The 12,993-nt window shown below is 44.9% G+C and overlaps 1 protein-coding gene across 3 annotated transcripts in view; it reads right to left on the bottom strand.

Annotated features, from left to right (window-relative positions):
• Positions 1-12,993, bottom strand: part of IGSF11 (immunoglobulin superfamily member 11) — a 105,195-nt gene that overhangs the window by 20,857 nt on the left and 71,345 nt on the right. The gene's annotated exons all lie outside the window — the stretch shown is intronic.

Raw genomic sequence — 12,993 nt, 5'->3', positions numbered from 1 at the left:
TTCCCTTTCTGAAATTTGAAACACGCGTTAATCTTTAATGTTAAACCATGGATTAAAAATTAATTCAAAAATCTCACAGTTTGGAACACTTACAAGTCCACTGCATTATTAAAATCTCAGATCAATGCTACTCTGCATAATGAAGTCTCCCCAAACTCTTTCTTTTCTCTTGAAGCCAAGAGCAGGTACTCACTGCTCTCCCCAGGTATCCTTAAAACTCAGAGAAACCTACTTGTGGTTCCCAAGAGCTGGAAAAGGCTGAGCCCTGAATTTTACTTACTTTTTTGTGCTCCTTTTTGTTTGCCCAGAGGGTGAACCAAGGGACCAGGCAGCATGTGCAGAGGTGTTGCATTTTCCACAAGTATTTTTGGAGCCATGGCTCTCTTATCAGCTGCTGCCTTACAGCTCTGCAGGAAGCTGAGCAGGAGGTTTCCATCTCTAGAGTCTGTGCTACCACGTCATTTACCATAAGGGGTAAAACTTTCTCTTTAAGCATCACTGTTTTTAACAGCTGCCTCATCACAGTTATGCCAGCAATTACCATCACAAAACATCTCTCCTACACTCTTTTCTGCACTCTCAGGCTCGTTTCTGTCCAAATCCTCCACCTGAGACCATCCTCAGGAGGCTGCCTTCACCTGCAGCCAGCTGGGTCCAGGCCAGATGAACCACAGTGGCAGCTGAGGTGAGCGCTGCCCACGCACCTCCTGGGTGAGGAAGCTGCACGGGCAGCCAGCACAACTCTTGGAGGGGACTGTCCCCCTCAGGGAGGTGCTGATGCCTCTCTGACACTCCAGATGCTGTCAGAGGAGAGGACATCTCACCTGCAGTAAGGGCTGCTACCTGCTGTGTGATAGGTACAGTGTGAGAATGCATGGGCTGCACTGCCCCACATGTGGGCACCCCCAATATCACCAGGCTCTGGGTGAAAACGAAGCAATTTGTTCCTAGCTTTAAATCAGTGTTTGTATTCAGGGAGAAAAAGAAACAAATTTAAAAAAAATGCACAGAAGGGTTTAAACACCTACAAATCGCACTTATCTCTCCCTTGTTTATCATAACTTTTCCTGCCATAGTAGCTAATGGAAATAATAATAATCACTGTAGTAGAATCATGCTTTGGCTTCTTTCCCAGATTCTCCTCTTGCTCACCAGGCAGTGAAGTCATTGTATCACCAAAAGTTCACAGACACCTGCTTTCACAGGAGTGCTACCATGAAAGGTTTTGACAGCTTCCCATGGAAGCTGAGAAAGCAGAAGAGTAAAGGAGGAGAGCCCTTGACTTGGGGACAGGGGAGTGATAGGCAGGAGGATAAAAAATGGCAAATCTCCACTATATTTGCCAACAGTGTAAAGCAAAGAAAACAATAATTATGAATGAACAGACAATTCAGCACACAAACAGTCCTGCTCAGGATGCTGATGTGTTCTCCCAGTAGGATCTGAGCACCCCTGGGACCCAGCGGAGACAAGGATCAATGAGCCCAGGTGATGCCCATGCTTGGGCAGAGCCAGACATGAACTCTCACTTTCTGGCTTGGTAATTCATCTTCCAAATCATCTCTCCTTCCATAAATTCAGTCTTCTACTTTTAAACTCATGTGCCCATCAAGTCAAATTACAATTAAAACTCTGCAAGTATGGCAAAATATATTCAGGAACATCTGTTTGAATAATAAGCCTGAATTTGCTTCGACAGTATTCATCCGACCTGCTTTCCTTGCCTTCTGCGAGTGCTCACACCACCTCTCTCCAGTTCAAAATGACAATGTGAGGCAGAGGCTGCTGAACACACTCACATAAACATGAAGATGATTTGCCTAGTGGAGGAGGGGTTTCCAGCCTTTGGTACACAGGCCTTTCATGGGTTGCAGGCTACTTCTCAGACTCCATAAAAACCAGCTAAGATAAATCAGCCTAAAGTCAGAAAGCCAAAAGTTACTTCGTTAAAGTCCAGCCTGCCACTGAAAAATGTGTATGTGGGCTTGAATGCTGGGCTCTGCAGTCTGTACCTGCTGGGAGAAGAGGGGTAGTGACTCCTGCTGAGGCCATATCTGCTCCTGTGGCTGGTGGCTCCCAGAGATGCAGAGAAGGATCCCTCTCACTCCTCATCCCTCTGCCTCCCACTCAGACTGCCAGTAGAACTGCTGGTGTAATAGCTCTCTCTCCCACACAGTTTGGGCAAAAAGATCCTGGTTAATGGGTAAGAGCAATTTCTTTTCTACCATTGGCCACACTGAGAGGATCAGAATGCAAGAATGCATTCATAAAGAACAAGAATGCAGGCAGCCACGCTGACACCCTGAACTGAGGGTAACCTCTGGCAGGGGAAGGGGAGTAGGCACAGCCTCTGACCTCTCCATCCATCTCAGCAGCTGTCCCAGCAGTACATCTGACTGCCTGACTCTTTTTGCCTGGCTGTGAATTGGGGCAGTGTCTCCTCAGCCCAAGAGTGCTTTGTGCTGCTTGGGTGTGTGGTATTGAGGGAAAGCAGGAGAAAAAGCAGAGAGACCAATGCGAGGAGCAGAGGCTTACTCTGAGGCCTAGATGCAGGTTGAACACAATAAATACTCCCAGAGATAGGTTGCAAGCTAGAATATGACCCTGGGGAAAACATTTGTTGAAGAGCAGAGAGGAATAAATGCAACAGTGTACACTTTGTGGCTACTTACGGAGGTGAATCAGCATGGCTTAATACACACAGCCCACAGAGATACATGGAAAGGCTTCCCACCAGAGGCTTCTGCAAGAGCCCCATATCTCCACAGATAATTTGCTTATTTCTAAGCAGGATGTGGAATAGCTAAAGAACAATACAGCAGGACAAGAGTAGTCTCTGAGCAGGAAGAACCAAGAGTTTGAAAAAGACACTGGGTAAATCCTAGAACCACAGAAGCTCAGAAGGAGTTGTCTGTTGTTGCTGCCACAGGAATGTTCTGTATGTTGACAGTAAACACAGGCCACAGGGAAGGAATTCAACTCTAATGACAGGATGCTGTTGTGGGATGTTGTGCTGTACCGAGACTGGCACAAGGCTTGCCCATACAGGGATGACTTCCATCAAAGGAACAGCTTTTTAGAACTGCTTTCCCAGCTCTCAGTATAGGACAACCTACTGATATGTATTTCTGTACCCAAGTCATAAAAAGGTGAAGTCTTTTCCAGGCTCTAGGAAGCAATACAACAATGGAGTAAAGCACTTCTGCTAGGCTGGAAGACAGCATTGCTCCAGACAGCACATACAGCAATAATCCATAACCACAGAGGACAGATGGAGAAAATACAACTACCTTTGGAAATGGGAAATCTGTGATATGAAACCAAGCTTCTGTTAGTCTTTTGACAAGAACATTCCTGGCTCACCATAATTAAATGAGTTTTGTTCATACTTTTACTTCTAATCAATCAAGAAGAATGGTGGTGCTGCTGCTACATCCCCATTTCATCTAAAATGAAACAGCAAGAATGGAGGTGTGGGATGGCAGTGGAGGGAGGGCACTGTGCAAGCTCCCTGCCATGACAGTACCTTCCTCCCCAGTGCACTAGAGCTGACAAGGCCATGCAGCACCAATTTGGTGTTTTGCATCCTCTGAGAAGTGAAAAACAGGAGGTGGCAGAGTGGCTTTCCCCCTGCTTTCTGGATGCTTGGGTTTCTGACAGATTTCTCTGTGAAGGGCTACCCAAAAGCTCCATGGAACTGGAGTGTCAAACGTGAACATTCAGCACTTAATTTGTGGTGCAAATCCTGTCAAACTCGATTGTGTCTCTTTGCCCCTGCAAGGCATCCCAGGCTCTCTCCAGTTCTGCAGGGGGATGAGGCTTTAAGGAATGACCAACTGTTAAAGCAAGCCTGCAAAGAGGCAGGATGCACAGCGTATGCTCCAGAGCCAGGCATGCCCTCTCCTCCCATCCGCCAGCTCCGCATACGCGCACTGAGTGGTCAGCCGAGAATACGCCCCAGGAGGCCTAATTAATGAACATATTTGAAAGCTCCAGGCGTCACTTCCATCCATCTTCCATCCATCAGGCTGGAAGAAATGAGTGATAACATTAGCATCTGAGCATGAGCTGTTAAGACTGAGCGAGGAAGGAGATGGGGCTGGAGGCACTACCTGGGAAGCATCCCAAAAGCACAAGACCCTCTGCAGGGCTCTGCCATACTCATCTGTACCAAGCACAAAGGTACCAGAGGGACAGGAGCCTTCTCATAATGGGAGTTCAGGCAGGATTAAGTGCGAACTCAAAAAGCACAGCAGATGCTTCTTTGTGCTCCCTGTGAAAGGAGAAAGTGATAATCATGGAAGAAGGAAGGTAGGAAATGAGGTAGAGATGGGGAGATACATCAAAGGGGCAGAAAAGAAACAGAAGAAAAATAGATAGAAAAATGCTAAAAGATAAATGTAGTACGCTTTTAATTTGCATGATAAAGATAGTTCTCTTTTCCCCACCAATCATCTTTATTAGCAACAAAATTTGCAGCGAGATCTCTGACTAGCTATCTAGCTGTGACAACAGCCAAGCTCTGTAACAAACTGCTCCATGGAGGCTGAAAATCCCATCTCAAGCAGTTTTAAATGCAGGGTATAGGGCTGACTGAGACTTAGCCTGCTACTTTGCTAAGCAGCACACAGACCAGAATCGTGGTGCCTGAACTTCTGGCCCCAAATCCGCTCTTATTTTTGGAGAGTGGCTGAATGAAATAACTGAGTTTCTATTTGTTAGAGTTTATCTACATAGTGCTCACCTGTGTCCCAGACCACAATCCACATATCACGGGCCTAAAAAGGTGCCCCAAGATCTCAAGCTTCTGCATGCTTCAACTGTAGGGACACTCTCCTGGAGATGTGAAGGAGGTCACAGAAAAAAAAAAAATAGTTGTATAGGAAGTCCGCTTTGCCAGGGACCTGCAGCTTGTTCATCAATAGTGCATGTGTTGTATGCAGCCATGCTGGAAGGGACAAGCACCCCAGCGCTTCCAAAGTCCCTTCTCAACCCAGCAACACACATCCACACCAACATACAACACTGAGCCTGAGAAGGAGCTTATCAGGCTGTGAACTCTGTCATATCAGGTCTTGGCTATGAGCAAGGACGTCAATGGCAACACCCAGGGCAGGGGAAGAGAATGGAGGCAACTCTTCTTTCCCACCTCCTTCACAACACTCCCAGGACAAGGTACATGGGAAAAGATTCCTCATTGAAAGACTTCTTTCTTGGAATATCTGCTGTAACCCAAATTCCAACCAGTAGCCCAATCACGGGGCCTGAGACAAGACCCAGCAAAGGCACTGCTTTTAAAAGGATGAAAAAAGCAGTGGATGAGACTGCTTTGTCAGACAGAGAAAAAGCATGGCAAAGAAAGTACCTACCAAGAAAAAACATGTAGCAGCTCCCCACAACATTTTTGAGATATAGGCTAGCTCCAAACCCACAAGTATCTGTCCTCAGCAGACACAGCATGTGTCTTATGGAATATAAATCCCAATATTTCCGTGTGGGACGTGCCTGGCCTCATCTGACCCTTGCTGCTGGGCCAAAGGCTGCAGCTGTGGTGTTTCACCTCAGAGATACCTTTGGCTGGCTGGATGCTGCAGCTGGGCACTCGCAACAAATCCAGGCATAGTAGAAACTCAGTTTACCTTTGGTGGAAAAGGTTCAGGCGACAGTGAAGAGAAAAGGAGAGGATTCTATCAAAGAGTTTTAATCCAGAGTTTTATTCCAGGATGACAGACCTCTGAATGTTGTAACAGCTCCCAACAGAACCCAGACCGCATGGTCCCGTCTCCTTTTAAGCCCCGGGGACAGGGGAAGGGGAAGGGACAGGTGAGGCACCAACCAGGTGGGAGGAGGGGAAGGCTCAAGGGATAAAGACACTTGGACAGGCCAATGAGCCCAGACCTGAGGGGCATCTTTTGAACTTCTGCCAACCACATGACACCCTTGCTGCAATGTTAAGATTGATGGACAGCTCTTAGCAGGAGGGCAAAGGGGAAAGGAGAGGTTGGCACACCTGAGGGGTTGGGATAGGTGAAACAGGAAATCACACTGCAACAGTGTCTGTACTAGGTTCAATCCAAGTAGCATGTTAAAACCAGCAAGAATGCCTTGCTGGAAAGGACATTGTATGCTTTCCTGATGGCAGCTCACAGTGAGATCTGGGCTACTGCAGTCCCTCTGATTCTTACTCATGTTGAACAAAACAGAAGCAGCAATGTTATCTCACCCTCTTTTGCCCATACAGACAAAATCCCTACACACACTGGTTCAGGGCTATAATGTCAACCAGCAGGTATCAAAGCCCCAGCTCCCAACCAGAAGTAACAGAGCACCTCATGTGTGTGGGGCTGCTGTCCAAGGTACACATCTCTGACAGGTTTATTGGATCCTTATCTCCCACCTGCTGGCAGGAAGTCAAGGCACAAGAATTTGTGACCATGCTAATTCACTATTTCTCCTTTACTGGCACAAGGTCTGGACACGGCGATCAGGAATATCTTATGACCACTTTTTGCTTGTAAGTCCAATGCTCAAGCCCAGATCTTTTGAAGGTGTTGTCCCAGAGCACCAACAGTTCACACTACAGTACAGGTCATGAGATCAGCACTACAAACGCATTGGGAAAAAGAGGCCTGCAAAGGACCTGCAGGACACAGCCAGCAGACATCACAACCCAGCCTGGCAGCCACATTAAGCTGGCAGGTGGGTCACGTTGGTGGGGGAATACAGGAGGCAAGCCAAGCAGAGATGGGCTGCACCGACTTTAATGGGGTTCACATGTCCTCAAGTACCTGAGTGCATCTCTTCATGGGTTTATATAAACAGCACTGTTTCCTTTGGATCTTCCTCTAAAACACACTGAAGAGAACCAGAGATGAGTTCTCACCTTCTCTTCAGTGCAGTGTTCTAGCATGAGGGAACTGAGAAGGGGAACTGGCACAAGGATACATCTTCCTGTTGAACAGATAAAGCCCTGAGATCTCTGTGGCCAAAACATTCTGTTCCTATTTGGGGCATGTACTGCTGCACCCTTAGGCAGCAGCCTCGTGTTCTCCTCATGCCTCCTTCCCTCTCAAAAATACCCCATTCTCCTGTAAAAATATTTACCACCTCAATTTCCTTCTAAGACAGCTTTACTTCACTTTTACTTCACCCATGAAAACACAAAAAGAAACTGAGCTCTGATAACCACTGCACCCTTCCCTTTATTCTCATCCTTTCCCTTAGCACAATTTGAAGAGTAATGACCTGAACCAACCCCAGCTTAAGACAATGGGTGTCTGTGTACTGGCTTCAATGGAATGTGGATTAACATGGGATTGCAAAATCTCCAAAATTAATGCAACTGTAATGCTGTTAAAATAATGGCTCAGAGGTCAGGAGATCCTTGAATTGAAATGTTTTCCTTGAAATTAAGCAAGCTACACCACATATCCTGCATTGCCTATGATTATACCTTCATACAGAGAATGAAATAGACTGCTGCACATCTGAGAACAAAACCCAGGAATATGAAAGTCTGTGCAGAAAAAAACAAATACTAAGAGTAGATAGTAACTGCTAGCTACTTTCTTTCTTTATCTCCCAGTTGGTACTGATAGTTTGCTCACTGCAATGTCTTTTGTTCTTGTACTTTTCTTGAAAAATTCATTAAACAAAAATGTTAGAAGAAAACAGTGCATGTAGAACAAAAGCTCTTCTGACAACAGTAATTCTGCTACAAAAGAGCTCAGAAAGCAACAACTTTGGCCTCAGCCTTGGCTTCATGTAGTCATGGAATGCCACCTTTGAGCCTCCTTTCCAATTCCCCAGAGGCCAGGCAAAAGCAACAGGATGTTGAGCAATGTGCCACTGACAGTGACAACTCCTTTCAGAGCTCCTCTCCCTCTACAGGTAATGTCCTTGTGTGTATTATTGTCCCAACTGTCCAAAGAGAAACCGAACTGCCTGGCTCCAGTTTTAATCACAACACCCCCTAAATTGTGACTGCTGACAATTATGGATGCTCATCTTTGGACAAGAGATGACAGCCAGAGGCTGAGTACCTGCAGTTTCTGCTGAAGGCAGTGAGGGATGGAGTAGTCTTTTCTCCAGTCACTGTCATAATGCCATGATAATGTCATGTGGATGGAATCAAAAGGAAAAGCAGACAGACACAATTTCCACAGGTTGTTCATCTTTCGAAACCTGACTGTTTTCGCCAGAACTTCCCAGGGAAATCCTGGCTACATTTATTTTGGCTGGGGTACAAGGCTATTTTTAGGGAAATAAATAAACAGCTGAATACCCATTTTTAATTTTCATTTAGGTCTAGGATTTATATTTTATTTGTTAATTTTGTTTTAATCTCCTTGTCCTTCATTACTCCCCGGCATTCACAGCAGGGGAGATGAGAGTTGCAGGGAGGAGGGTGAGGAATAGGATCCAGTGGGAGCAGTGATGAGGAAGGTACTGAAAGGGGGAAGAGTGAGGGGAAAGAGTATTGTTGACAGCATCTGATCCTCTGATTAATGTATTTCTAAGCAGATTAACCAAATCCCAACTGCTCTGTGCCAGGTCTCTTCTCTAAGCTTCTCTCTTCCCCATGTAAACAAAAAGACATTTCCTCTGAGAAAATAACCAACATACTGACCAGAACTCTGGCAGACTCCCCACCCTCGTGTAGCCCAACACTGCGGGGCACAGAAGAAGGGGGAAAGTATGGGTGTATGGGAAAAGTATGGGTCTATGAGGGCAAACTCTGCTTTCAAGCATATTTGTGCTTTTTTCTTTTTTTTTTTTCACCTCCTTGGGTCTCTGTGTGACTCCTGACTTGTCCATGTCCAGGAATGGTGCGAAGGATACCATGATTTGGGAAGATGAAGACAGAATGGCTTCTGGTCTCAGAGTCACATGAGAACTCATGATCTCATTATATTCTGCTTGTGCATAGGTGCTCTCCATGGCATCCACAAAGGGAGGAAGTGAGAGAGAAAGGTTGGTCAGAACATCCCAAAAAGATGTGGTGGGAAACACTAAATACAATCCACTTCTTCCTGCCCTGCCCCACAAAAAGCTTCACTCTGACTCCCTTAAAGAAAGAAACATTTCCATTTCTACCCAGTTTTTTGGAGCATTTCACAGTCAGGAGTTTGCCAAAGCCCTGTAAGCCTGCATCACTGTCCCTGTTTTAAGAGACTGGGAAACTGAACATGGGCAGAGACATTTCTGAGGTCATAAGGCAGGTCAGTGGTACAGCCCCATTCTCATGAGCTGAGTTCCAGGCCTCTTTACAGGTCACAATATCAGCCTTGGCTGAATAGTGGTCTTCTCTAATGAGCCTCTAAATTTAGCCTCAAGGTTTATTTTTTCCCAGATCTCGTGCAAAAACTCTTTCACCAGACATTCTCCAGCTTTGCTGCCCAAGGCAGGTTTGCCATCTCTGGTGGCAGCAGTCACAGAGGTCATGGGACATTTCTGCCTGCCCAACATGCTGATGGACCTCACACACCACCACACCTGTTTTCAAACACAGCACTGTTGCCCGCCTGTCTTCAAGTGGAGCTTCTAAGGATGGAACGACCTCCTGCCTCTTCTCCCCTTTTACAGCCACTCAGTGTTTCAGCCAAGGTTTCCTCTTAGTTCTTTGCCTTCTCCTGAGCAGCAAGTGGCTGAAACACTCCCAGACCTCCACCACACACTTTGGGTTAGAAGGACTCCCCTTAGAAAGGGAGGTTTCTCTATATCTCCTACCAGGGAAGGAGAGCAGCTCTTGCAGTGAGCAGTCAACACAGCACAGTGCATGAAACCACTCAGAAAGCAGAGGAATTCCCATTTGCTCTGCTGCCTGTCTTGCCCTGCTCAAGCCATGGTGAGCACTTTTAAATTTTAGCAAAGAAATTTTGCTTAAGCCAAAATGCTGGCTTTGCTATGCAATGACTGCAACATAAATTGACCCTGAGAAAGCTCCACAACACACAACTTTTAAATGAAATATTTCAGATCATATAGTAATGTACAGCATGGTGTTTTCCTATTGATGCTTTTTCATTAGGAAAATCACCAGAAATTCCTTTGCTGCAAATGGAAGTGGGGGTTGTGACTAAACAAGAATATCCACTGCCAGTTAAGGATGCAAGGAAGAGATAAGGGCAAGGGGGAAAAAAAAAGCAAATGGATTTATGTTGCCTAAGGCATTGAGGAGAATAAGAAGGGATTTACAAATTCATCAGGAGGAGAAGCAGCACCAGAAAGAAGGTGGGTTCATTAATAAGTGAGGATGAGGATGAAATGAATAGTTCAGAAATGGCTGAACAGCTTTTGTAAATCTGTCTCTAGCCATAAGAATAAAGAGAAGAATTTTGGACTAGAAAAGAGGGAGAAAAAGCAAGTTTTAAAAAAGCAGAAGCAAAAAGAACTTGAAGAATTATATGTCCACAAATGAAATAAAGCAAGCAACATCCTAGAACTTAATCCAGAAAAGACAGAGACATTTTTAAAAGCATTTTTCACATCAACAGAACTAATATAGAGCTGAATGTTAGGCAATCTATACATATAAGCACCTGCATAAATGTATTCAGGATCAGGGGCCTAATTTGTTATGGTGAGGCATTGACAAACGTATTATCCCAGTGACAAATAATCTGACAATTTACATTGAGCTAGGGAGGTTCCACAAAACCAGCCAAAAAGCAAACATAATAAAGATTTTCAATAAGGAATAAAGGCAGCAATATTTAATTTTAAGTCAATGTCTAGCTTTAGTGAAATAATGAAACAAATACATAGGGTCATTAGGAATCTAAAGAATAAAATCACATTAAATACACAAGTTAAAATCTTTTGCTTTTTAATACACATACACATTAGCATACAGAGGAAAGATAGTGAAGAGAATTTGAAGCTTTATGAATTTGAAGGATTAGACACTGCCCCACTGGAACCAAAAGCCCATGGATCAAAATACCGGCCAGTGGTACCAAAAGAAAATATGCTTTGTTGGACTGGAAAATGAAAAATGACATGCCAAGGGGTTTTCATCCATGGTGGCCTTATTAAAACAGTGTCACAGGAAAACAACACTAACTGTCCATGAAATTTGCAGCTGCCACCCTACAGAGAAATTACAAATATAATGGAAGACAAAGAAAGAGGGTCTCGATGAACACATAGCTCCTTAAAATTGAGCATGTGAGGGCAATGGTCTGAAAATTAAAGCAGAGAGTAGCATGAGTGGGACAGAGGATGATTGCATCTGGACTTACCAAAGCCACAAACTGAACCCATCAACACAGAAAAAGGGAAATCTTTAATGTCTCTGGAGAGCAGTAATCTAAAAGATAGATATGTAACAGAAGGGAGAAAGCATAGAAACTGTTTCACTCCCTGAAACTTGAGGTTACAGAAAAGAAGAAAATAAAAAACTCCTGATGTGCTTCATTAGCAAATCAGGCTCTGGCAATTTTGAGTGGGAAGTAGAAGTGCATCTTAACACAGCAAAGGAAAGAAGGGAGGGGAGAGTGTCCACACCATTTCAACACAACCAGTCCAAGGATTCAATTTGGTTAATTCCATCATTTTTTCCTCATCACCAATAGATAAACAGCAAACTAGAAAAAAATCAGAAATGACTGATAAACAGACATGGAAGAATATGCACAGAAGTCTAAGCAGGGCTAAATGCATACAGTTTATTAAGGAACAGCCCTAGGGCAGTAAACTGTAAGATGTACTTGATGCATGTGAACACTGCAGAGTGAGAGGAGGTTGGAGACTGGAAGTTATGAGACTAAACCAGGAAGAAAAAAGGTAGACCTTACACCAGGAAATAGGTTGGCCTTGTTCTGCTTCTGAATCAGTTTAAATCAGAAATAACTCAACAAAATGGAAAGAAGGAGCACAGAAAGAAAATAGATACTACTGCATCCAGAGAGAGCATTCTGGAGATCCTTTCTCTATCCCCCAGTCTTTGCACGGCCCCTGTAGGCAGGGCTTCGGAGGGGGTGTGTTGTTTGGCTGAGCCCTCCTCCTCCGTCCCTCATGGCAGTGCACCAAGGGGGGTGTTCTGTCTGAGATCCCAGCTCCCAAGCTACAACAGCACCCTCGGCTGCATCAATTTGTTCCTTCCTTCTAGGAAAAGCAGACACTTTACCCAGCACTCAAGCACTGGGCAAAATTCAAACTGAGGCAAGCAGCCTTGCTGGGTGTTTGAGCAGCTCTGGCTAATCTAATGCCCATTAGCAACATGCATGGTTACATAAAAGAGATACTGAGGCTCTAATTCCACTATTCATTACCATTACTAGTACAGTGACATACAAATACATAGTAAAAACCTCCTGCCCCTAGGGAGTTCATGTTTCCAGATGCCTGCTGACCATAGGAAGGGCTGGGAGAGGGACACTGTTCCTGAATTTCTCTAAGCACTGCATAAACAGACCTGACCTCTTCTGGACATTGACAAAAATAAACATTTTCATCTCTCATAGAAATTTAAGTCAGCTCAAACTGCAGGAAGACCGACAGAGCACTTAATGCATGAGAAACATCCTTGGGCTCATAGGTATTTTCAAAAAGCCAAATCCAACCCCCGTGTCAGATGTTACTTAAGAGCCAATGAAGGAGAAAACAAGAGTAATAGTGCTCAGCAGCCCTGAGGGCCTTCAGCTGAGCTGCTGCTAAAGGTCTGCACTACTGCAGGCACAGGGAAGGACAGAGTCCACCGGAGAAAAACGTGAGCTTGGTGGCAGCTTGTGACAAATTTGGCTGCCTGTTATGCCCAATACTACAGAATGGAGTGCTTTGGGAAGTCTTTGCCCACTTAGTGGAACAAATAGGCATTGCCTGTTTGAGAGGTGTCTTCTGGAGGTTAATACACTCAACATCCTTATTAAATTTATTCCTCATTTTCTGATGGCTAAATCCTGGCTTGCCCTGCCTTCATATGCCGCAGTGTCAAGCAGATGGGATGCACATATGTATTCACCACCATGTATTTTGGGCAAGGCCAGATGC

Source organism: Agelaius tricolor, unplaced genomic scaffold (assembly GCF_023055355.1).
Source record: "Agelaius tricolor isolate 1412-34295 unplaced genomic scaffold, bAgeTri1.0.p SCAF_9, whole genome shotgun sequence".
Classification (NCBI taxonomy): Eukaryota; Metazoa; Chordata; class Aves; order Passeriformes; family Icteridae; genus Agelaius; species Agelaius tricolor.
Note: the sequence above shows the minus strand (reverse complement) of the source record. Positions and strands in the feature narration are given on the sequence as shown.